Below are 25165 nucleotides of genomic sequence, written 5' to 3'. Positions count from 1 at the left end.
CAAGGGAGTGGGTTTTCCCTTTTATGATCAATCCCTGTATCTTTTGATCCTGCCGTACAGCCTGTAATAATGGCTCTACTGACAGAATGAAGAGGAGCGGGGAGAGAGGACAGCCCTGATTAATGAAGTGGAAGTAGAGTTGGCATGGTGTATGATATTGATCAGGCGACTTATATTCATTCTCCCTTCATGACCTCCGACAAAACCCACTTGCTCCATATGAATCAACTGGGGTAAGAGCAACTTGAGGCGAGAGGCTAACATCTTAGCTAGTAATTTCAGGTCTGTATTGAGCAAGGATATTGGTCTATAACTGGCGCATAATGAGGGATCCTTCCCTTCCTTGGGGATAATTGTTATTTGGGCTGCTAACATGTGTGGATGCAGGGGTCTTCCTTCCCATAGTGAGTTGCATACAAGTAAGAATCTGGGCAGGAGGGATGTATGGAAGGATTCATAATATTTCATCGGTAATCCGTCCGGGCCTGGGCTTTTATGTAGGGGTGAGTCTTTAAGAGCTTTCTTCAGTTCAACAATGTTAAACGGATGGGACAGCACCTGTGATTGCTCTCTCTTTAGCTTGGGCAGCTCAAGTTTTGATAGCCATTGCGTCATGTCTAGGAGCTTAGCTTGACTTTCAGAGGTGGATATCCCCTTAATTAGATTATATAGCTTAGTGTAATATTCTGTGAAACATGTCGCTATTTGCTCAGTTTGGTAAACCGTTTGTGCCGGGGAAGCTGAATTTTTTGGATATATGAGTGGGCTTTCCGTTTTTTCAGTTGGGACAGCATAAATTTAGAGGCCTTGTCGCCGTGAGCATAGTATTTAAACTTGGCTGACAAGAATAACTTTGCCGACTTAGAATTCAGCAAATTTTTCATTTGCGATCTAAGGAGGTCAAGTTTTTCTAGTACTTCAGGTGTCTGTCTTTTCTTATGCAAGGATTCCGCCCTGAATATTTGGCTCTGTAGGTCAATTATATCTGCCTCTCTTCGTTTTTTGAGATATGAGCTTAGGAAGGTTAAGTGTCCCCTCACCACTGCCTTATGCGCTTCCCATACCGTTCCAGGGGATATTTCTGGGGAGTCATTGAGAGCAAAGTACTCTTCAATTTTTTCCTTTATGCTCTCCAAATTTTGTGGGGCATGCAGGAGAGTTTCATTGAGTCTCCAGATCATTTCTTTTTTTGGGATATTGGTCAGATGGAAGCTCATGAAAACTGGTGCATGATCCGACAACAATATGGAACCAATTGATGTCTTAGTGCAATAAGGCAGCAGTGAGGTGAAAACAAAGACATAATCCAAACCTTTGGTAGGATTTGTAGGTCAGTGAATAGTAAGTGTAGGCTTTTTGTCTTGGGTGGAGGGCCCTCCAACTATCTACTAGTCCTACGTTGGTGATATTTCTTCTGATTGACCTCAACGCTACATGTGAAATCGATGACCTCCTGAGGGAAGTGTCCACTTCTGGGAAAATAGCCACGTTCAAGTCTCCACCTAAGATTGTTGGACCTTCTGCGAACCCCTGGAGTAGTGCCAATGTATTCCCTAACCAAGCCGCCTGTGCTGAATTCGGTACATATATACTTCCTAATGTATATATCTGCTGTCCTATTACTCCTTTGACAAAGATATACCTTCCCTCAGTGTCGACAAGGGATGAATGCACCTCAAAGGGAAAATGCCTGTGGATTGGTATGCTAACCCCTTTAGAGGCAGAAGTTGGTGAGATACTATGAAACCACTGATTATAGGTCATGTGGTTAAGTTTGGGCACGTGATTCATCCTGAAATGGGTCTCCTGTAGAAGTAAAATTTCTACTTTTTGCTTCCTCATTAAAGAGCAGATCTGACCCCTTTTAGCAGGTGCGTTCATCCCTCGCACATTAAATGAACATACTTTGACTACCGCCATTCACATCTTAGGATTTCCAGTTCTCTGCTAGTAAAATTAAAAGGGAAACCCAGCATAAAAAGTACAGAATCATCCCTGTCGCAAATAACAAAATTAAACAGTGTACTGTGGCTTGAATTCAGTGTTTGCGGGTCGTCTGACAAACTGTCTCCGGCCACTAGACCCAAAAAGAACAATCTTACTTTCATCAGTCGACAAAATGTCTCTTTAGGTCAGTCAATGTGCTCTTTGGCAAATTGTAACCTCTTCAGCACATGTCTTTTTTTCAACAGTGGGACTTTGCGGGGGCTTCTTGCAGATAGCTTGGCTTCACATAGGCGTCATCGAATTGTAACAGTACTCACAGGTAACTTTAGACCTTCTTTGATCTTCCTGGAGCTGATTGTTGGCTGAGTCCTTGCCATTTTGGCTATTCTTCTATCCATTCGAATGGTAATTTTACGCTTTCTTCCACGTCTTTCAGGTTTTAGTTGCCATTTTAAAGCATTTGCAATCATTTTAGCTGAGCAGCCTATCATTTTCTGCACTTCTTTATATGTTTTCCACTCTCCAATCAACTTTTTAATCAAGGTACTCTTTTCTTCTGAACAATGTCTGGAATGACCCATTTTCCTCAGAATTTCAGAGAGAAATGCACTGTAACCAGCATGTACAACATTTGCTGCCTTCATTTCTTAAATAAGGGCACCTGTTTTTCAAAGAATGAGTGACCACACTGCTATTATTTTGAACATGCCCCTTTCAACAAGTGATTGAATTACAGAGAATCAGCAGCATGCATGTCATGACTGTTGGGTCTGTTGGGTTTCTATTACTCTACTACACCTGCTAGTAAATTATTTGCCATGTAGAAATATAATTTCTACCAAAAACAGTGATTGATCAGGTTAGTGATGTCTGACTGCTATTATTTTGAACGAAACTGTACAAAGTGATTTTTGCTACATTGCAGTTATTGAAGACAATCAATTGTGGTTATATAGTTCTTATTAGCAGTGACTTGTCATTTTCTAGCACATGTGACCACTGAGGTCAATAATTGGTCACAATGGTCACATGACTAAGTATCTTCCCATCCGGAAATTCCCTTCAGAATTTCTTTACATATACAGATATAGCCGAGCTAAAATTGACTCTAAGAACTCTGAACTCTAACATAACATAAAAAAGTTGGCACCAAAAAAATCCTTTATTTTTGATTACGGCACACATTCGCTGTGGCATTGTTTTGATAAGCTTCTGCAATGTCACGAGATTTATTTCCATCTAGTGTTGCATACATTTTTCACCAATATCTTGCATTGATGAATGTAGAGTCTGACTGCTGCGCAAAGCCTTCTCCAGCACATCCAAAGATTCTCAATGGGGTAAGGTTTGGACTCTGTGGTGGCCAATCCATGTGTAAAAATGATGTCTCATGCTCCCTGAACCACTCATTCACAATTTGAGCCCGATAAATCCTGGCATTGTCATCTTGGAATATGCCCGGGCAATCAGGGAAGAAAAAATCCATTGATGTAATAACCTGGTCATTCAGTATGTTCAGGTAGTCAGCTGACCTCATTCTTGGAGCACATACTGTTGCTGAACCTAGACCTGACCAACTGCAGCAACCCCAGATCATAGCACTGCCCCCACAGGCTTGCACAGTAGGCACTAGGCATGATGGGTACATCACTTCATCTGCCTCTTTTCTTACCCTGATGCGCCCATCACTCTGGACAGGGTAAATCTGGACTCATCAGACCACATGACCTTTTTCTATTGCTTCAGAGTCCAATCGTTATGCTCCCTAACAAATTGAAGGCTTTTTTTCTGGTTTGCCTCACTAATTAGTGGTTTTCTTATGGCTACATAGCTGTTTAGTCCCAATTCCTTGAGTTCCCTTTGCATTGTGAGTGTGGAAATGCTCTTAAATTCACTAGTAAACATAGCCCTGAGTTCTACTGTTGTTTTTCTTAGATTAGATTTTACCAAACGTTTAAGTGATCGCCGATCACAATCATTCAGGATTTTTTTCCCGACACATTTCTTCCTCGAATACGATGGGTCCTCACTATCCTTCCAGTTTTTAATAATGGGTTGGACAGTTCTTAACCCAATTTTAGTAGTTTCTGCAATCTCCTTAGATGTTTTATCTGCTTGATGCATGCCAATGATTTGACCCTCCTCAAAATGACTAACATCTTTTCCACGACCACGAGATGTGTCTTTCAACATGGTTGTTTAAGAAATGAGAAGCAACTCATTGCACCAATTGGGGTTAAATAACTTGTTTCCAGCTGAAAGATAATCGCCCATGCAGTAATTATCCAATAGAAAGCTCATAACAATTTGCTTAGTTAAATCCATGTGGCAACTTTTTTTTTGGAGAGGCAGTGTACGACACAGTGTTATCTCATGCCAAACAAAGGCCATTGAAATATGCGGAAAGAGTTAGTTAACATTTTTATGCCATTTTTTACTTAACGCGTTAACCATCAAGTTTAGCTAGGCTGCATCTGTATACAGAATATAAGTAAGCAACGCTACTGCCATTTTACTACCAATAAACTTATATGGGGACCAGGTAGGCTGTTATTTTGCAATAAATCAGCTCTTTATATATGCAAACATTTAAAGCATACAATATATAAACATGATACAATCACAAAATTGTCCATCAACATATCTTACATGGTTCAATCAGTTAGAGCAGGAATAAGTGCATTCAGAAAACCATATGGAGATGCTCAGTAATGTGATTATTGGGGGAAGGTCCAATAAAATATCTCATCAATGTGCACCGGTGCAAATTCCTTTCTGGCAGCAGCTTAATTTTATAGTTCAACAACTCATATTTCTAATTTTTGAACTATGAATGTGATGTAGGGGTTATAGTTACATATGAAGTAAATGGTGCATTTAGACCAACAGATTATCTGACAGATTTTTTGACTGACTAATTATTGGTCAGAGATGGCCATTTACACACACACAGATCTTTTGTTATACACACCAACTATTGGCCCGATTGGACAGCAATCGGTCAGATAATCTGTTGGTGTAAATGGACCCTTAGCCTTTGTGTTGAATTGGCTAATAAAGGTATAACACATACACCCCTACACCTTCTTCAACTCTTTCAGCTTGAGGAAGTTCACTTATATGCAATTTAAAATTGTTAATAGTAATAGTTTCAATAGTTTCAAGGAAAACGTTATCTTCTCATTAAGACACATGTCTGGAGATTTCATTAGTGTGAATAATCAATTGTGAAAATGAACAGGGTTGACTTGCAATGTTTAATATTGTGTGACGGCATTTTATATGTATGTTGTGATATATATCCTGTTCATGTGCAGTGTATTTTTGAGGCTCTGTGGAAAGGGTTAATGATTACTGAGAAACTTTTGGGACTTTGAATAAGAAGCTGGTAATTTTCTAGAGCTGCAATAGAGATTTAAATAATAGCATGTTTTGGAGGGAAAAAGCCTGGCTTGTTTAGTGCCAAAGCCAGACAGACTGACCTTTGTAATGTCTGGTTTTAGCTATGTTGTTATGTCTGGAAACTTGTTTTTGTCTGGAAAAACTGCTGTATCATCGCCATTGAAACATAGAAACATAGAATGTGTCGGCAGATAAGAACCATTTGGCCCATCTAGTCTGCCCAATATACTGAATACTATGGATAGCCCCCGGCCCTATCTTATATGAAGGATGGCCTTATGCCTATCCCATGCATGCTTAAACCCCTTCACTGTATTTGCAGCTACCACTTCTGCAGGAAGGCTATTCCATGCATCCACTACTCTCTCAGTAAAGTAATACTTCCTTATATTACTTTTAAACCTTTGCCCCTCTAATTTAAAACTGTGTCCTCTTGTGGTAGTTTTTCTTCTTTTAAATATGCTCTCTTCCTTTACCGAGTTGATTCCCTTTATGTATTTAAAAGTTTCTATCATATCCCCTCTGTCTCTTCTTTCTTCCAGGCTATACATATTAAGGTCCTTTAACCTTTCCTGGTAAGTTTTATCCTGCAATCCATGTACTAGTTTAGTAGCTCTTCTCTGAACTCTCTCTAGAGTATCTATATCCTTCTGGAGATATGGCCTCCAGTACTGCGCACAATACTCCAAGTGAGGTCTCAACAGTGTTCTGTACAGCGGCATAAGCACTTCACTCTTTCTACTGCTTATACCTCTCCCTATACATCCAAGCATTCTGCTGGCATTTCGTGCTGCTCTATTACATTGTCTTCCCACCTTTAAGTCTTCTGAAATAATTACTCCTAAATCCCTTTCCTCAGATACTGAGGTCAGGACTGTGTCAAATATTCTATATTCTGCCCTTGGGTTTTTACGCCCCAGGTGCATTATCTTGCACTTATCCACATTAAATTTCAGTTTCCAGAGTTCTGACCATTCTTCTAGTTTTCCTAAATCCTTTTCCATTTGGCGTTTCCCTCCAGGAACATCAACCCTGTTACATATCTTTGTGTCATCAGCAAAAAGACAAACCTTACCAGCGAGGCCTTTTGCAATATCACTTATGAAGATATTAAACAAAATCGGTCCCAGTACAGATCCCTGTGGAACCCCACTGGTAACATTACCTTGTTTTGAATGTTCTCCATTGACTACAACCCTCTGTTGTCTGTCACTCAGCCACTGCCTAATCCACTCAACAATATGGGAGTCCATGCTCAATGACTGCAGTTTATTGATAAGTCTTCTATGTGGGACAGTGTCAAAAGCCTTACTAAAATCTAGATATGCGATGTCTACTGCACCTCCACCGTCTATTATTTTATTCACCCAGTCAAAAAAATCGATAAGATTTGTTTGACATGATCTCCCTGAAGTAAACCCATGTTGTTTTTCATCTTGCAATCCATGGGATTTTAGATGTTCCACAATCCTATCCTTTAATAGGGTTTCCATTAATTTGCCTACTATTGATGTCAGACTCACTGGTCTATAGTTGCTCGATTCCTCCCTACTACCTTTCTTGTGAATGGGCACGACATTTGCCAATTTCCAATCTTCCGGGACGACTCCTGTTACTAATGATTGGTTAAATAAATCTGTTAACGGTTTTGCCAGCTCACCACTAAGCTCTTTTAATAATTTTGGGTGTATCTCATCAGGCCCCTGTGACTTATCTGTCTTCACCTTAGACAGCAAACTTAGAACATCTTCCTCTGTAAAGATACATGCATCAAACGATTTAATAGTCATTCTTTCTAGTGGAGGTCCTTCTCCTTTTTCTTTTGTAAAAACTGAACAGAAGTATTCATTAAGGCAGTCGGCTAGCCCTTTGAGTATCATTGAAGCTCTAATGTAAGTCTATGACAGATGGCAGTGGTAACTTTATAATTGCTTGTGTTGCATTTCTCCACTCCACCCTTCCCACTAGCAGGGTCTACATCAGCCAAAAACGATATATAAGGAAAGCAGTCAGAGCCCCTAGTGTTCTGCAGTTAGAGACCAGTGCTTGTAGGGGAAGACTCTGCCAGTGTGCATGAGTGACTAGAAGAAGACATTGAGATGGGGATGCTGAGTCACAGACCATGGGTCACCAGCCCTGTGACCAAGGAGCCACCCAGACTACTGAGCTACAGACCATAGGCCCCCAGCCTTAGGCTAGGGTACCAGCATTCTGAAATAGAAAGGGACAGCTAGCTCAGGCCTTGCCTCACCAACCCCTTCTTTTGCCAGAGAGGAGACTGGAGAAGCCAGCCCTATGCCTCGCCTGTATTATTTTGTACCTGAATTCCTCCAGTAAAGAAGCACACTGGTTTACTGTAGAACCGGACTCTACCTGACTCTCTGGACTTATTTCCCATTGTGGTGCACCATGGGAAATAAGCATTTTGATGGAACTCCTAATCTTAAGAAACTGGACTTGATCTCCAAAGCAGAGGCTCTCCTGCAGATAAAAACACATGAATATTTTAAACTTATGGAAGCTGCTTGTTTTAATTGTGAATAGATGGTAAAGGCAAAGTCTGCTTGTGTGTTGTCATCAGTGTCTTCATTATGTTTACTGCAGGACACACAACAACATAATTTGGTCCATACAGCAAAAAGGAGGTCTACAATCACCCATCAATTTTCCCCAAAAAAGCCTGTTTCACGTAAAATAAATTGACCACTACGTAATTCGGTCCATTTAGCAAAAGGAGGTCTACAATCACCCATCAATTTTACTGAAAAAAACACATGCTTGAAATCCCGCAAAAAGGGCTTTAGCGCATATAACTGCACCACTGAACGGCAAATAGGCCCTTATTTTTTTCCACTACACAAGGCTTTTCAACATATAAGTGCAACGCTGAAAGGCGAATATATTTTTCTTTTGCCACTAATACACGGCAAACAGGGCTTTAAAATATATAAATGCACCGCTGAAAGGCAATTAGGCCCTAATTTTTTCCCACTTTTAAACTGCACAAAAGGCTTTTCAACATATAAGTTCAACGCTGAACAGCAAATATACATGTGAAACTCGAAAAATTAGAAGGTGAAACTAACATATGAGATAGACTCATTACATGCAAAGTGAGATATTTCAAGCCTTTATTTGTTATAATTTGGATGATTATGGTTTACAGCTTATGAAACCCCAAAGTTACAATTTTGAGGTACCCTTTGCTCAGGGGGTATGGACTAATTAGCTGACTAGAGTGTGACACTTTGAGCCCAGAATATTGAACCTTTTCACAAAATTCAAATTTTAAGCTGCATTAATGCAATTCCTTTTAATTAGCATTAGGCCTCCTGCACACGACCGTTGTGTGCATCCGCGTCCGTGGTTCCGTTTTTTTTCGCGGACCCATTGACTTTCAATGGGTCCGTGGAAAAATCGGAAAATGCACCGTTTGGCAGCCGCATCCGTGATCCGTGTTTCCTGGCCGTGAAAAAAATATGACCTGTCCTATTTTTTTCACGGTCAACGGTTCGCGGACCCATTCAAGTCAATGGGTCCGTGAAAAATCACGGATGCACACAAGATTGTCATCCGCGTCCGTGATCCGTGTCCGTGATCCGTGTCCGTTTTTTCCTATCATTTCAATGGCAAATTTGACTTAGATTTTTTTTTCATTTTTCATGTCCGTGGATCCTCCAAAAATCAAGGAAGACCCACGGACGAAAAAACGGTCACGAATCACGGACCAACGGAACCCCGTTTTGCGGACCGTGAAAAAATACTGTCGTGTGCAGGAGGCCTTACCGAAATAAATGGACTTTTGCACGATATTCTAATTTTTTGAGTTTCACCTGTATATTTTTCTTTTGCCACTAATACAGGGAAAAAAGGGCTTTAGAATATATAACTGCACCACTGAACGGCAATTAGGCCCTAATTTCTTTTCTTTCTTACACTACACAAAAGACTTTTCAATATATAAGTGCAACGCTGAACGGCGAATATATTTTTCTTTTGCCACTAATACATGGCAAACAGGGCTTTAGAATATATAACTATACCGCTGAACGGCAATCAGGCCCTAATGTTTTTCCACTTTTTCACTACACAAAAGGCTTTTCAACATATAAGTGCAACTCTGAACGGTGAATATATATACACTCACCTAAAGAATTATTAGGAATACCATACTAATACGGTGTTGGACCCCCTTTTGCCTTCAGAACTGCCTTAATTCTACGTGGCATTGATTCAACAAGGTGCTAATAGCATTCTTTAGAAATGTTGGCCCATATTGATAGGATAGCATCTTGCAGTTGACGGAGATTTGAGGGATGCACATCCAGGGCACGAAGCTCCTGTTCCACCACATCCCAAAGATGCTCTATTGGGTTGAGATCTGGTGACTGTGGGGGCCATTTTAGTACAGTGAACTCATTGTCATGTTCAAGAAACCATTTTTCCAGTCTTCAACAGTCCAATTTTGGTGAGCTCGTGCAAATTGTAGCCTCTTTTTCCTATTTGTAGTGGAGATGAGTGGTACCCGGTGGGGTCTTCTGCTGTTGTAGCCCATCCGCCTCAAGGTTGTGCGTGTTGTGGCTTCACAAATGCTTTGCTGCATACCTCGGTTGTAACGAGTGGTTATTTCAGTCAACGTTGCTCTTCTATCAGCTTGAATCAGTCGGCCCATTCTCCTCTGACCTCTAGCATCAACAAGGCATTTTCGCCCACAGGACTGCCGCATACAGGATGTTTTTCCCTTTTCACACCTTTCTTTGTAAACCCTAGAAATGGTTGTGCATGAAAATCCCAGTAACTGAGCAGATTGTGAAATACTCAGACCGGCCCGTCTGGCACCAACAACGATGCCACGCTCAAAATTGCCTAAATCACCTTTCTTTCCCATTCTGACATTCAGTTTGGAGTTCAGGAGATTGTCTTGACAAGGACCACAGCCCTACATGCATTGAAGCAACTGCCATGTGATTGGTTGACTAGATAATTGCATTAATGAGAAATAGAACAGGTGTTCCTATTAATTCTTTAGGTGAGTGTATATATTTTTGCCACTAATACAGGGCAAAAAGGGCTTTAGAATATATAACTGCACCGCTGAACTGCAATCAGGCCCTAATTTTTTCCCACTTTTACACTACACAAAAGGCTTTTCAACATATAAGTGCAATGCTGAACAGCAAATATATTTTTCTTTTGCCACTAATACACGGCAAACAGAGCTTTCGAATATATAACTGCACTGCACAAGGGCAAATATATTTTTCTTTTGCCACTAATACATGGCAAAAAGGGCTTTACAACATATAACTGCACCGCACAAGGGCAAAAAAGATTTACTGTAGAAATATTTCCTTGTAATAAACCCTGTTAATGGCTGTATCAAACAGCACTTGCACCCCAATAACAAGAATGGTTTGCCGTAATTACAGATCCCCAATCAGTGCAGCAAGGTGTAATAGGATTGTTCCTATTACTCAGTCTGTAACCTCCCCTACTGAACCCTGTTCTACATAAATGCTGTGGAACGCTTCTTACCTATACTTTCCCTGCACTTATAAATTGTTTTTTCACCACAATCAAGTCTTTCCTATCACTGTCCCTAGCTTCTGCTTACGTCTCTCCCTACACTAAGTATGCTGGAAAATGACAGAATCCAAGATGGCTGAGGCTATTTATAGGGCTGTGACATCACAGGGCTGGCTGGCTGGCTGCTGATTGGCTGCTGCATGCATGGCATTATGGGTGATCCCGCTTTCCGAGAGTTCCTTGCTCCATGTCCTCACACGTGTAGCAGCCATTTTAGAAAACAATGTGATTTGTTACCACGAGCCGAGGAAATTCGGTGCAAAACAAATTTTTCATGAAATTCGGATCAAATTTCACTTCATCAGCTTCGATTCGCTCATTCTAATAGCCATTTATAGGTGGCAATATAAAGTGCCTGAAAGTCTCCATACCTCAAATGGATCTCTTTAATGAGAACCACTACCCTCTGAGTTGCATCAAATGCATGCATTCAAGCCAACCAGTACCTTGCTCTGTACTAATGAGGGGCAAGAACCCTGAAAACTATCTGCAGATGGGTATCTGGCCCTCCGACTGAAACTCGCTACCACTAGGACCGTAGTGAAGGCTGGGGATTTCAACTGCCCGATCGAGGAGGACGGACGCAGCTCTGGGACGTCAAGCAAGCTTCATGTCACTTCCAAACTGCTCATTGAGATAGTGACTGAAGCATCCCTGCAGGACGTTGTGTGCTCCATGGGTAAAGGCTCCATTAATTATATGTGGAGCTGACCCAATGGCTCACCCCGTTCTCGGATCGACTTTGTGTTTACCTCTCGGGCAGTCAGGCAGTGTAGGCACTCTATGGTCCCTTGCTTCTTCTCTGATCACAGGGCCGTTCAGGTCCAGTGCACCCTAGGCACCGGGTTTCCCCCCGGCCGCGTGTCCTGGAAACTGAACTGCGGACTGCTGAATCGCGAGGACGTGCATGCGGAACTTAGAGAGGTCTACATAGCCTGGCAGAACGACAAATGCTTGCTTAAACGGACTAGTGACTGGTGGGAGTATGTTAAAGTCCAGTTTTGTTGTTTCTTTCAGGCCAAGCAACAACTTCAGGCGTGTGAGAAGAAGAGGGCCTTCAGAGCGCTGCAGCGTGAGTTGCGGTCCTTGCAAGACCTTCACCGGTGCGGCTGGAACGTTAGAGAGGAGCTGGAGGAGGCCAAAAAGAGCCTGAAAAGGCACTTGGAGGAGGAATCCAGGCGAATCGTCTTTCGTTCCAAAGTGGAAAACCTAGAGAAGGGTGAGAAGTGTAACTCGTTCTTTTTCAGGAAACTCCACTCCGGCCACACGCCCCTGAATGAACTTCGAGACAAAGACAGCAACATGTGCTCGGGGAAGGAGGAAGTAATTGGAGTTGTCACAGACTACTACAGCGACCTTTACTCCCTGAAGAACATCGACCAGCGGGCCCCGATAAATTCCTGTCAGGTATCACTAACCACCTTGACCCTGCAGGTACGGAGGCAATGGATGACCCTGTGACGGTGGGGGAGGTGCTCTCTGCCGCTAGATCCTTTAGGAGGACCCCTGGCAGTGATGGCCTCCCAGCGGAGCTCTATGTAGCGCTGGGGGATCTGATCTGTCCAGACCTGCTGGAATTCTATGAGGAGATGGTGGTGGAGGGTAGGATGCCCCCATCGTTGAGGGAAGGAATGATCACGATCCTGTATAAGTGGAAGGGGGTGAGATGTTACTTGAAAAACTGGCGTCCCATCTCTCTCATGAATGTGGACTACAAGATCCTCGCAAAGGTGCTAGCCAACCGGCTGAAGGTCGTCATCGGCAGAATCGTCCACCCGGATCAGACCTGCGGCATACCTGGCCGCAGGATCGCAGACAGCCTCGCTCTCATGAGAGACACGGTACAATATATCAAAGACCGCCGTGTACATGCGGCCCTGGTCAGCCTTGACCAGGAGAAGGCCTTTGACCGAGTGTCATGGGCAGGGCTTTGCGCAAGCTGGGTCTAGGCAGGAGGTTCTGTTCTTTTGTTGACCTGATGTATCTTGACATTTGCAGCACCGTGTTGGTGAACGGCTGGAAGACTGACCCCTTTTCGGTCCGCTCCGGGGTCAGACAAGGCTGCCCTCTTTTACCTCTCCTTTTTGTTTGTGTTATAGAATCCTTTGCAGAGTCTGTCTGGCAGAATGGAGAGATCAGAGGGATCACCACACCAGGACCTGGACACTACGAGGTCAAGTGCTCGCTGTACATGGACGACGTGACCGTCTTCTGCGCTGACCGGCGTTCGGTGACTGCACTCGTCCAAACCTGTGAGGAGTTCGGACAAGCTTCAGGGGCCAAAGTCAACTGCCGCAAGTCAGAAGCCATGCTCTTCGGGGACTGGCAACTGGCCTCTTCTGCACCCTTCCCATTCACCATCAAATCGGGCTTCATCAAAATTCTGGGAGTCTGGTTTGGAAAGGAAGGCGCAGCCTTGGGAAGAACGCTTGACCAAAGTCAATCAAAGAATCGTACTGTGGAGCCTCAGACACCTCACGATTGAAGGCAAAGCACTCGTCCTGCGTAATGAAGTTTTGCCTGTGCTCCAATACACCGCACAGGAATGGCACCCTCTTGCTACTGTTTCCAGGGCAATCACCAGGACAGTGTTTCGCTTCATCTGGGGATCTAAGATGGACAGAGTGAAGCGAGCCATCATGTACAAAGAGCCCCGCAAGGGCGGAAAGGGCATACCGGACCTGCCCACTTTACTGTGGATTGCCTTTGTTTGTGACAGCGTTCGTCGGACTCTAAGAACAGCCAACGGCTCTGCGGGCAAGGCTATGTCTCGCTTTATCCTCCTGCCCCTCTGGAGGGGCCTGAGCTGGGACAAGTGGGACAGCTCCATCCCTTACAACTGGCACGCTCCCTGGTTCTACGGGGACGTCGTCAGGTTTGTGAGGGGACATCAGCTGGAGGGCCTCAAGTCCGACTTGTGGAAGCCAAAAACTATCCACAAACTCATCAGAGCAAAGGATGTGGTAGATTCAATTCCAGGGATCCATAACGACACCGCAGAGACAGTTTGGACTAATGTGTCAGACAGGTTAAGCGACAGGCACAAAGACTTGTCATGGATGGCCATTCAGGGTGGACTGCCAATTCCCCAGGTGCCCCTTTGTGGAGGAAACATTGTACCACCTGTTTTGGGAGTGCCCCTTTGCGCAGGGCCTGTTGGATGCCCTGGAACATGAACTCAAAGACTCTGTGCCCAGGAACAGCCTGCAATACACTTTGGTGCTGTACGGACTATTTCCTGGGACTCATACTGTTGGAGCCATCCAGGAGGCCTGGCGCCTTATGAACTGTTTTAAGGACGCTATTTGGTTTGCTAGGAACCGGCTCATTCTCAGGAGGGAGAACAAGTCCGTCCTGGACTGCCGCAGACCTATCCATAGTCTGCTGCGGGATTACAACATCTTGGACGTCGACGACAAAGAAGAGGACTAAACCCCTCTCCTTCCCCCTCTCCCCCATTTGTTTCTGTCTTCTCAATAAGGAGGGCATGTGGTTTCCCCTCCCTACCCCCTCTTTCCCACCTCCCCTTACCTCATCACTGTCTAAATGCTTTGTTGGAAGGTTTTTGAGATTGAATAGGTATGCTAGTGTAGCATTCATTGCGATGTATAGCGTAGGTTAGCCTGAGCGTTACATAACAATGACGTGCTCGCAAAGACGACTGTAAGTAATTTAGGTGCTGACTCATGGCCTGTGCTGCGTCACAGTACTAAAGTATGTATGTATGACGATTGATTGTAATAAAGGTGTTTCAATCAAAAAATGAGGGGCAAGAACCCTGAAACTATCTGCAGATGGGTATCTGGTTTAGCTAATATCTTAGTCATGTTTCATTCTCTTTTTTGGGTTGAACATTGACTTACAGTACAGGGTAGCTGCCTATAGATGGCAAAAGAGAGACTATTTTCCACCTTCTGGAGGATAACTATGTAGTTTGAATACTTTTTACCCATGGATCATTGCCTTTATAACTTCATACCTCGCTGGATCTCATGAAAGAAAACCAGAATACTTCAGAGCTGATATATTACTAATAAATCTCAGTAGACCAAATCAGTTGGCATCTGTGTTCACCACTATTCAGCTATAGTGCACATTTGTCTTCTAAGGGCTGTATTATACCAACATATTATCTTACCAATACCCATCCAATCAGAACAATAGTTGTGTATAACTAAAGTTCTTTGCGGGTAAATGGCCATCTGTAAGATAATGTATTGGTGTAATACAGCCCTAGGAATGCATCTGCAGTGGCCAGATTTGGGGTGGTCCAAACGTTATGCTGAATCCCTGGACACGGTCGAGGTGTCACCACGTGTTGCTGCTCTCCGAAAGGGATGGTAAAGCATGGTGACCGAATTTTTTATTTCAAACATGTTTTTTTCAGTAAAATTGATGGATAATTGTAGACCTCCTTTTGCTAAATGGACCAAATTTTCGTAGTGGTCAAATTATTTATGTGAAACAGGATTTTTTGGGGAAACTTGATGGGTGATTGTAGACTTCCTTTTGCTGTATGGACCAAATTATGTCATTTTGGGTCCTGCAGTAAACATAATGAAGACACTGATGACAACACACCAGCAGACTTTGCCTTTACCATCTATTAAGAATTAAATCAAGCAGCTTCCGTAAGTTGAAAATATTAATGTGTTTTTATCTGCTCCATCTGCATTCGATCTCCACAGCACACAAAACATGACAGGAGAGCCTCTGCTTTGGAGTCCAAGTCCAGTTTCTTAAGATTAGGAGTTCCATCAAAATTGTGCGTAACAATCTTGGTCCCTGTGCAAAACCTTAACAAAAGGACTCCATAGGCATACAAATCAAGCTGGTTTCCACAATTTTAATGTAGGAGCAGTAAACAGCGTGAAGCAAATAGAGGTGGCTGAACTCCGCTGCTCTGTATCTCTTGTGAAATAAATGTCTCTAGCTATGTCCCTTTTGCGATTTACAGCAAATACATAATTTTAATGTAGAGATCCAAGAATTATGTTGGAGGCATGTAGTGTATGCAAGCCATGTGCGACCCCTCTCATCACTATCACGCTGTTCTGCACCTGGTTTGCCTGGGCGAATGGAGTCTTACAGGGGAGGAACTGCTCCATGTCCTTCAGCAAGAAATGGAATCCTGGCTTTCTCAGCGACAACTAAAAATCGGAACCATGGTGACTGACAACGGGAAGAACATGGTGTCTGTGCTGCGATAAGGAGGGCTGAGCCATGCGCCCTGCATGGCACACATGTTCAATTTAGTTGTCAAGCAGTCCCTGAAGTCTTTCACCCATCTTCAAGACATCCTAAAAATGGCCAGGAAACTTTGCATGCACTTCATCCACTCGTACACCGCAAAGCACACTCTCCTTGAGCTGTAGCGGCGAAATGGCATCCCCCATCATAGGCTGATATACGACATTTCCACCCGTTGGAATTGCACTCTCCATATTTTGGACCGACTATACAAACAGAGACAGGCCATCAACGATTTCTTGATGATCCAAGCGGACAGTAGTCCCCGTGTAACTTCGATGTCAGCCAGTGGCAGCTCATGGGTGACACCTGCCGTTTGCTCAGGCCCTTTGAGGAGACCACATTATTTGTCAGTCGCCAGGACTACGGGATGAACAATGTCATTCTACTGCTTCATATCCTGGAACAGATGATGGTAAATCTGGCTAGTCAGGAGAATGGAGACATGGCGCCTACATCTCGCGGCCACATGAGCCCTCTGAGAGTTGAACTGGAGGAGGAGGAGGACATTGGAGCACAAGCAATGTATAGCGAAAAGGGTAGTTTTTCTACACAGGAGACAGGAGAGGAGGAGAAGGAGCAGCCGGAGGAGCTACAGGGTGATGAGGAAGATGAGGCAGAGGACCCAAACACACCAAGGCAGTATACAGTGGAGATAGAGGCAGGGAGTCCCTCTGAGTCATTTGCGCAAATGGCCCGCTGCATGCTCACTTGCTTGCGTAGTGACAGCCAAATTGTCACCATTCGGCAGAGGGAAGATTTCTGGATCTCCACCTTGTTGGACCCTCGCTACTAGAGATGAGCAAATTCTGAAAAAATTTAATTCGGCCGGTTCGCTGAATTTTTCGGAAAAATTCGCTTAGATCCGACTTTATTTGCGGTGAATCATTTTACACCGTCGTCAGCTGATTCCACATAGATGTCTACAGAACCTGTTCTAATAAATGCTTTTAAAAGTAAAGCCCCCTGGACAGAGTGGAGAGGATGTAAGCAGTAAGTTTGTGCTGACGTTTTGCCCTTCCTCTGATCCGTCGCAACAATAACCCCACAAAAAACGGATCCTGTCTGTTGAGCATTTGCCTTCACTCAGTCAGCATTTGGTCAGTAATCCATCAGTATTGCTAATGACAAAAAAAAAAAAGGAGTGGATCTAAAACAGAGATGAGAACCGAAAATTTGCATGTCTTCTGTGTTTTCTACCCACTCCTGATTTTCGCTACCAATTCATAAGCCAATTTTGATGGGACCATACAGGCCTTAAAGCTGCTACACAGACAGGATCCATTGTGCATCTAATTTTTCCTCCCTTCTAACAGATCAGAATAAGTGTAAAATAAATGATGATGTCAGCCAGGCCAAAATAGTGGACCAGTCATGAAGTGGGGAAGGGTGGGAACAGCATGAGAAGTCCAATAGTGGTGAGGTGGAAGCAGCATAAGGAGACCACAGAGTGGCACAAAGACAGGGTATGGTGGTGGAAGCAGTATGAGGAGGCCACAGAGTGGCACAACAACCGAGTCTGGAGGTTGCAGCAGCATGACTAGGCCACAGAGTGGCACAACAACAGAGTGTGGAGGTGGTAGCAGCATGAGGAGGCCACAGGGTGACACAATGACAGAGTCTGGAGGTGGCAGCAGCATGAGGAGACTACAAAGTGGCCCAAAGACAGGGTCTGGAGGTGGAAGCAGTATGAGGAGGCCACAGAGTGGCACAATGAACGAGTCTGGAGGTGGCAGCAGCATGAGTAGGCCACAGAGTTGTACAACGACAGAGTCTGGAGGTGGCAGCAGCATGAGTAGTTTACAAAAGAAGGACCTAACCTGGGTAAAGTTTTTTTTTATACAAATATATCAATGCCAGAAATGGCCTAAAACTATCTTGACCCAGGTATAAAGTGTATATTAAAACATCACTTTTAATTCAATATAATGATAAAACGGAACCGTCACCACCCACACCCCCTAAAAAAGGGGATACCTATAGGCCATTATATCAGGGTGTGCAGGAACTGTTCAGAGGATTCAAGTTTTATACAGGAAAGTAATAACCTGTATAACAAGTTTAGAGCTAGAGGATATCAAAAAAAGGTCCTACATAGGGCCTTTGCGTGCACAAAGGGTGTGAGGCGTGCAGACTTGCTGACTATGGAACCGGCCGTCTCCCCCACACAGGTCTTCAGATGTATTAGTACCTTTGATGCTCAAAATCAACAGATTTTTCAGATTAAAAAAAAAACACTGGCATGTGTTGAGGGCTGACAATGATCTTAGAGCGGTTACAACTGAACATCCCAGCAATCTCAAGGACATCTTGGTCCATAGTGTCTTTCGGTCAGAACCTCCAAAAACAACTTGGTTGAAGTCAAGGACTATTGTCAACTTTTCTTGTGGAGACTGCGTCTTTTGTCCGTTTGATCCATTTGTTAATCCTGTGGATCAAAAAAAATAATCAGATTAGACAGTTCATTAATTGCAAAACAAAGGGCATTATATATATATTGCACAATGTCCCTGTCAAAAGATCTATGTGGGCAAGACCTCACAAGAGTCTAGGCTACGTATCTGCCAACATATTAGCAGCATTAATACTAAGGTGAATACCACAATTTCTAAACATGTTAGATTTCATCATGGTGGGGACCCTAAATGCCTGACCTTTTTGGGGGTCTGCAAAAAGACATTGGGGGTAAGGAGGGGTGATCTGGATGCACTCCTCTTACAAGAAAAAAACTAAATGGATATACCGTTTGGATAGTCTCCATCCAAAGGGACTCAATGAAGGATTAACTTTTTCCTCATTTCTGTAGACCGTTTAGGGAGGCAATCTTAGTTGACACACATTTTTATGGTTAGTTTTCAGTTTAGTGAGCAAACAACTATAGATGACAGCTAGTGGTCGGTATGGTGGGATAGCCACAGGTATGCAGTTTGTGCTGGTGGCACAATTTGCCTGTGGAAAGTTATGGTAGTCAATACTAGAATGTATATTACATATCTGGCACCAGTGGATGATAGATGTAAATCCTCCTTTTGTAAATATGGCTCTCCTTTAGTTATATAACATCTATTCCTTACCGGAGATAAAGTGCCTGTGCATCTATTGACAGCACAGGCCAGCGCACTGGTCATTCCGTGTCGCTCCATATTCTAAGTTGGCACGCATGGGCAGCAGTTCACTTGGTTATTCCTTCTTGGAAACCAAGTGCTTACGCATTGGCTGCCGGTGCAGGACATGCACACTGTGCATGTCTTGTGTTTCCTTACCTCTAAGTTGGTGCGCATGGGTAATAGCACTCAGTGTCTCTTTGATTAGAGACTGAGTGCTCACGCACCCATCGTCTGCACAGGACATGCGCTTTGGTACTTATCATCCCGCTGTTTTTCTAAGTCGGAGCGCAGTGTCAGCTTGCGCATGATGTCAGAAGGACACCTCCCCTGCCCTGCACTCATTTGTCAACAATAAAATAGGGAGGGCAGCTACTTCAATTGTCTTGCGTTCTCATTTGTTACTTGGTGTAGCTTTCCTAACAGTAATTGGCTACCACACAAATCAATTACAGAATTGCGGCATATATACCACCATCATGTTTTTTGTCTTCAACTCTGCCCAAACCCCTGAAGAAGCCATTGATCTGGTGAAACATGTTGGGGGGCAGTCGATTGTTTTAAACAATTGTTGTCCACTCCAATGTTGCTTATTAGCTTAGAAGTCCTTATGCAGGACATTTCATTTAATACAGCAGGGTTTTTGAGCTAGGTGGAGCGCTTAGCAGCGTGTGTGCAGTGTGTGAATGCGTCTTGACAGCTACTGACGTAGTGTCAGACAAGTGTGCTGTGCTGTGAACGTTTGTGTGTAGGAGCACAGTCACCTATTCCATTTAATCAGCTTTTGCAGTCAATTACAGGTAGTTTGCTTACATCAGGCTATTCACACATTGCCCCCCTATGTTCAAGTGCTGTAGACATAGTTGTGGTGAATAGGAGATAGTGCACATCTCCCTCACCCCGGCAGCAACTAAGTTGTGAACTCTTTAGGTGGAAACAAAGTGTTTTAACTGTTTGTTATGGCTTACAGACGTTTTATCAATATATTGAATTAAAAGTGATGTTTTAATAAACACTTTATATCTGGGTCAAGATAGGTTTAGGCCATTTCTGGCATTGATATATTTGTATAGCGGTATGAGTAGGCCACAGAGTGGCACAACAACAGTCTGGAGGTGGCAGCAGCAGCATCAGGAGGAGGCCACAGAGTGGCACAATGACCGAGTTTGGAGGTGGCGGCAGCATGAGTAGGCCACAGAGTGGCCCAATGACCAAGTTTGGAGGTGGCGGCAGCATGAGTAGGCCACAGAGTGGCACAATGACAGAGTCTGGAGGTGGCGGCAGCATGAGTAGGCCACAGAGTGGCACAATGACCAAGTTTGGAGGTGGCGGCAGCATGAGTAGGCCACAGAGTGGCACAATGACAGAGTCTGGAGGTGGCAGCAGCATGAGTAGGCCACAGAATGACACAATGACCGAGTCTGGAGGTGGCAGCAGCATGAGTAGGCCACAGAGTGGTACAACGACAGAATCTGGAGGTGGCAGCAGCAGCATCAAGAGGATGCCACAGAATGGCACAATGACTGAGTCTGGAGGTGGCAGCAGCATGAGTAGGCCACAGAGTAGCACAATGAAAGAGTCTGGAGGTGGCAGCAGCATGTGGAAGCCAGAGAATGGCACAATGACAGAGTGTCGATCGACCAAAATACTTCTGGAGGAACCTGCCTGACATGAACAAGCCTCTAGTAGCTACAGACAATGACAAGACAAGCGTCAACTTTGAAGTTCATCAAGATACGTCACTAAAGATTTTACCGCATATAACCACAGCGCTGACCGCAGAATAAATTTAGTTTTTTTACCAAAATACTTCAATAAAGATTTCACCGCATATAACCACAGCACTGACCACAGAATAAATTTTGTTTTTTGACCAAAATACTTCAATAAAGATTTTACTGCATATAACCTCAGCGCTGACCACTGAATTAATTTTGTTTTTCGACCAACATACTTTAATAAGGATTTAACCACATATTACTACAGCGCTGAACGTTGAATAAAAAAAAAATTTCCACCAAAATAAGTCACAAAAGATTTTACCGCAAATAACTGCTGCGCTGAACGGTGATTAAAATTTGTAATGGGAAAAGTTTGTGGATAGCTCACCACCCTCCTCAATACGGTAGGGGTGCTCTAGTCGAGGGGCTGCTCACTCAATCAGTCCAGTGGTATAGAATAAAATGGTAGAAAAAACGACTGGCACTCGCTATGTGGTACACATCAAACGTACTATTTATTATCTGCCCACTCAACAGTGGAGTCGTAGCAGCAACATATATACTAAAAATATACACTAAAAAGACCTAAAACGAATAAAATTACTAAAATGCCCTGATTGAGTAGATGTAAGTACAAAAACGCATATATCAAAATATAAGACCTCCTAGGATATAAGTAACAGCAATAGCTAAATGGTGTGGAGCCTAATCAGTCCTATGGAGGATAATGTCTCTATAGTGGCATAAATCGCCAAACTGTTAGATCTCCTATACAATGTCCACAGTTTATGTGTTCAGTTGTTCCGGATCCAATAGGGATGTCCACCAGTTGTAATACTTGCAGTACTGTTGCTGCTGGGGGATATCACTCCCCTATATATAATATTTACTATAACAGTCCTTTGGCCGGTTTGTGTTATGGCCTTGACAAAGAATCTGTTGGAGGTAAATATCGCTTACCCATAGGCGAATGTTGCAAACAGTCCGGTTTGGCCGCTCGCTGTGCCGCTCGCTTGTAGCGTCCTGGGCGGGTTTACAGCAGTCAGGCTCTGGTCACTCACTGCACCGTTCACTCTCGGCGTCCTCGCTCTCTGGTATTAGACACGTGATACTTCAGAGATCTCGTGGGACTTCGAAGTTCGCTTCCGGTATTCCTGTGAGAAGGTGCTTTAGGTAAAATGTAGAAATGGAGCGCTCCACTTATGAAGGATGATTTAAATCTTTGTCATCGTATCCGGAATGTTGCTGTGAACAGGGATATAACGCTAAACGCGTTTCGAGGACTTCCGTCCTCTTCCTCAGTAGCTATATCCCTGTTAAGACGTCATCCCCTTTTATATCATCACAAGTAATCCCCAAAATCTGGACTGGAATCCTTTATTTATATGATGCGATTTCTTCATGCGTTTTTGATGCGATTTAAAAAACGCATATGCGTTTTCTGTTAAATTTGGACTGTGACTTCATATTAAGTCCATATGACCCAAAACATGAAAGTGATACAATATAAAATGTATAAATAATAAACAAAAACTAAAAACAGGTTAAAAATATGATGTATATAAAATATAGGAAGTGCATATTAATAAATCGACAGATGGAGACAAAATGACAGTACATAGAAAAAACTCCAGTGTATAAAAGGACGGCATCTTATATCTCTTATGTCCCATAGTAACATCATCTTCATAAATGTTATGGGAAATGGTGCGAAGGGAGGTGGGCCCATCAACAAGAGGGGATCACACTGCCGATAAACGGCCAAAATGTGATCCCCAATTGAGTGAGGGGCACACCACCCATTCTATAGGAAACCAAAAATTTCAAGTTCCGCATTCAGCCCAGCTGGTATCAGGCTACCAAAATTGTAAATTTGTTTGGATTCTGCCCTGGACATCCGTTCAATGTGATTTCCGCCCCTCCAATGTTTGTCTATTTTTTCCAAAGCCATAAATGACAGGCCTGAGGGGTCTCGTCCATGGACTTCTTTGAAGTGCCTTGAGAGTGAGTGTTTCTCATATCCTTTCTTAATATTAGAAATGTGTTCGGATATCCTCACTCTCAAGGTCCTCTTAGTCCGTCCAATATATTGTCTCGAACACGGACATTGAGCTAGGTAAATCACACTGACAGAATTGCACGTGAGAAATTGTTCTATCTCCCACACAAAATTGTTTTGTGTGGAAGATACACTCTTCGTGTTTCTTGGAATTTTCGTGGTTTTGCAACCAATGCACTGGCCACACTTATAAAAGCCTTTCAAGTTAGTCAATCTTCCAGTATTTAGTATTTTTACCTTTTTAGTCTTGACCGAGGGAGCTACTTTTATCCCTAGGTTGGCCGCCCTCGTATATATTATTTGTGGTCTTGGAGGTATCAGCCTGCCTATTACTTTATCTTGCAAGAGGTGATGCCAATGTCTTTTGATAATTTCTTCCACTTTTTTCCTTTGTGTTATATAGGGAAGGATAATTCTAAATTGAGGATCTACCTCATTTTGTTCTGCTATTTTTACAGTCAATAGTGCGCTTCTTGGTAGCTTTCTCACCTTTTCCAATGACCCTTCTAATATGTTACTCGGATATTGTTTGGCCAGGAACTTATCTCTCAAATGTAGGGCTTCCACCTCAAACTGGGCCTCTTCGGTACAGTTCCGTTTCAATCTACGGAACTGTCCGAAGGGTATATTTAGTAGCCAGCTTGGCAAGTGGCAGCTGGAGTGTAATATAAATGCATTCCTGGCTGAGGGTTTTTGGTATGTCTTGCAGATGTATTTGTTGGTTACTCTCGTAATGACCAAATCTAAAAATTCAATTTCCATCATGTTAGTACTACGGGTAAAAACCAAGTTCAAATTATTTACATTTAATTCTACTAAGAATTTCCTAAGACTGTCTTGGTCTCCCTTCCATATTAAAAGAACATCGTCGATATAACGTTGCCAGAGCACCAGGTCGCCCCCTCTATGCACATCAATGGTTGTCTGTTCCCATTGTGCTAGGAACAGATTTGCATAGCTGGGGGCAAACCTGGTGCCCATGGCCGTTCCTCTAGTCTGTAAATAAAAACTTCCTTCAAAATAAAAATAGTTATGTTGTAAGATGTGTTCAATACCGTCTAAAATGAAATCTGATTGTTGCTTTTTCATTGTCTTACTATTCTCCAATTGTGCTTTAATGGCTCTCAACCCAGCCTCATGGTCTATTACTGTGTAGAGAGACTGGATATCCAATGTGGTCATAATCCAGTCTTCTTCCACATTTAACCCTTCCAATATTTGAATGATTTGGGTAGTATCTCTCAGATATGATGTAGTCGTTTTCACCATGGGTTGTAGCCATGTGTCTATATATCTTGATAAGTTGCATGTTAGAGACCCAATACCTGATACTATGGGGCGGCCCGGAGGACTCTCCGTGTCCTTATGGACCTTAGGAAGGCAGTAAAAGACCGGGAGTCTTCCGGGCGTCCCATAATATAATCAGATTCCTGTTGTGATAAAATGCCCATACGGGTACCTCTTTGGCAATATTCTTTCAACCTATCACTAAATGGCTTTGTGGGATCTGATTCAAGTTTTTTGTATGTCAGACTATCCGAGAGTTGTCTCAAGCACTCCTGTATATACTTTGTGGTATCTAAAACGACGATAGCCCCGCCCTTATCTGCGGGGCGTATCGTAATCTTTTCGTTCTTTTGTAGTTCTCTAATTGCAGACACTTCTCCATTTGATAAATTTTTTCTATACAGTTGTTTTTCTTTTATTTTTCTAAGGTCAGTTTCCACATTCTTTTGGAAACTTCCCATTTCTGGACCGATTTCATTCCTGGGGAATTTTTTTGATTTATTCTTCAGACTTGTATGTTTAAAATTATCTTCTCTTTGTATTGTTGTCAAGATCGGATTTTTGATGAAGTATTTTTTTAGGCATATATTCCTCATAAATTTTTGAATCCCAATGTAGGTATTAAATTTAATACCTACATTGGGATTCAAAAATTTATGAGGAATATATGCCTAAAAAAATACTTCATCAAAAATCCGATCTTGACAACAATACAAAGAGAAGATAATTTTAAACATACAAGTCTGAAGAATAAATCAAAAAAATTCCCCAGGAATGAAATCGGTCCAGAAATGGGAAGTTTCCAAAAG

At 43.0% G+C, this 25165-nt stretch overlaps 1 long non-coding RNA gene across 1 annotated transcript; it reads left to right on the top strand.

Annotated features, from left to right (window-relative positions):
* Positions 1 to 22855, top strand: LOC120994977. Its single transcript, XR_005777510.1, has 3 exons — positions 1 to 11; positions 16717 to 16724; positions 22726 to 22855. It is a non-coding gene; the product is annotated as an uncharacterized LOC120994977 (long non-coding RNA).
* The last annotated feature ends 2310 nt before the right edge of the window (positions 22856 to 25165 follow it).

The sequence above is a fragment of the Bufo bufo genome, chromosome 3 (assembly GCF_905171765.1).
Source record: "Bufo bufo chromosome 3, aBufBuf1.1, whole genome shotgun sequence".
Lineage (NCBI taxonomy): Eukaryota > Metazoa > Chordata > Amphibia > Anura > Bufonidae > Bufo > Bufo bufo.
The sequence above is the reverse complement of the archived record's forward strand: the minus strand, read 5'-3'. Positions and strand labels throughout refer to the sequence as shown.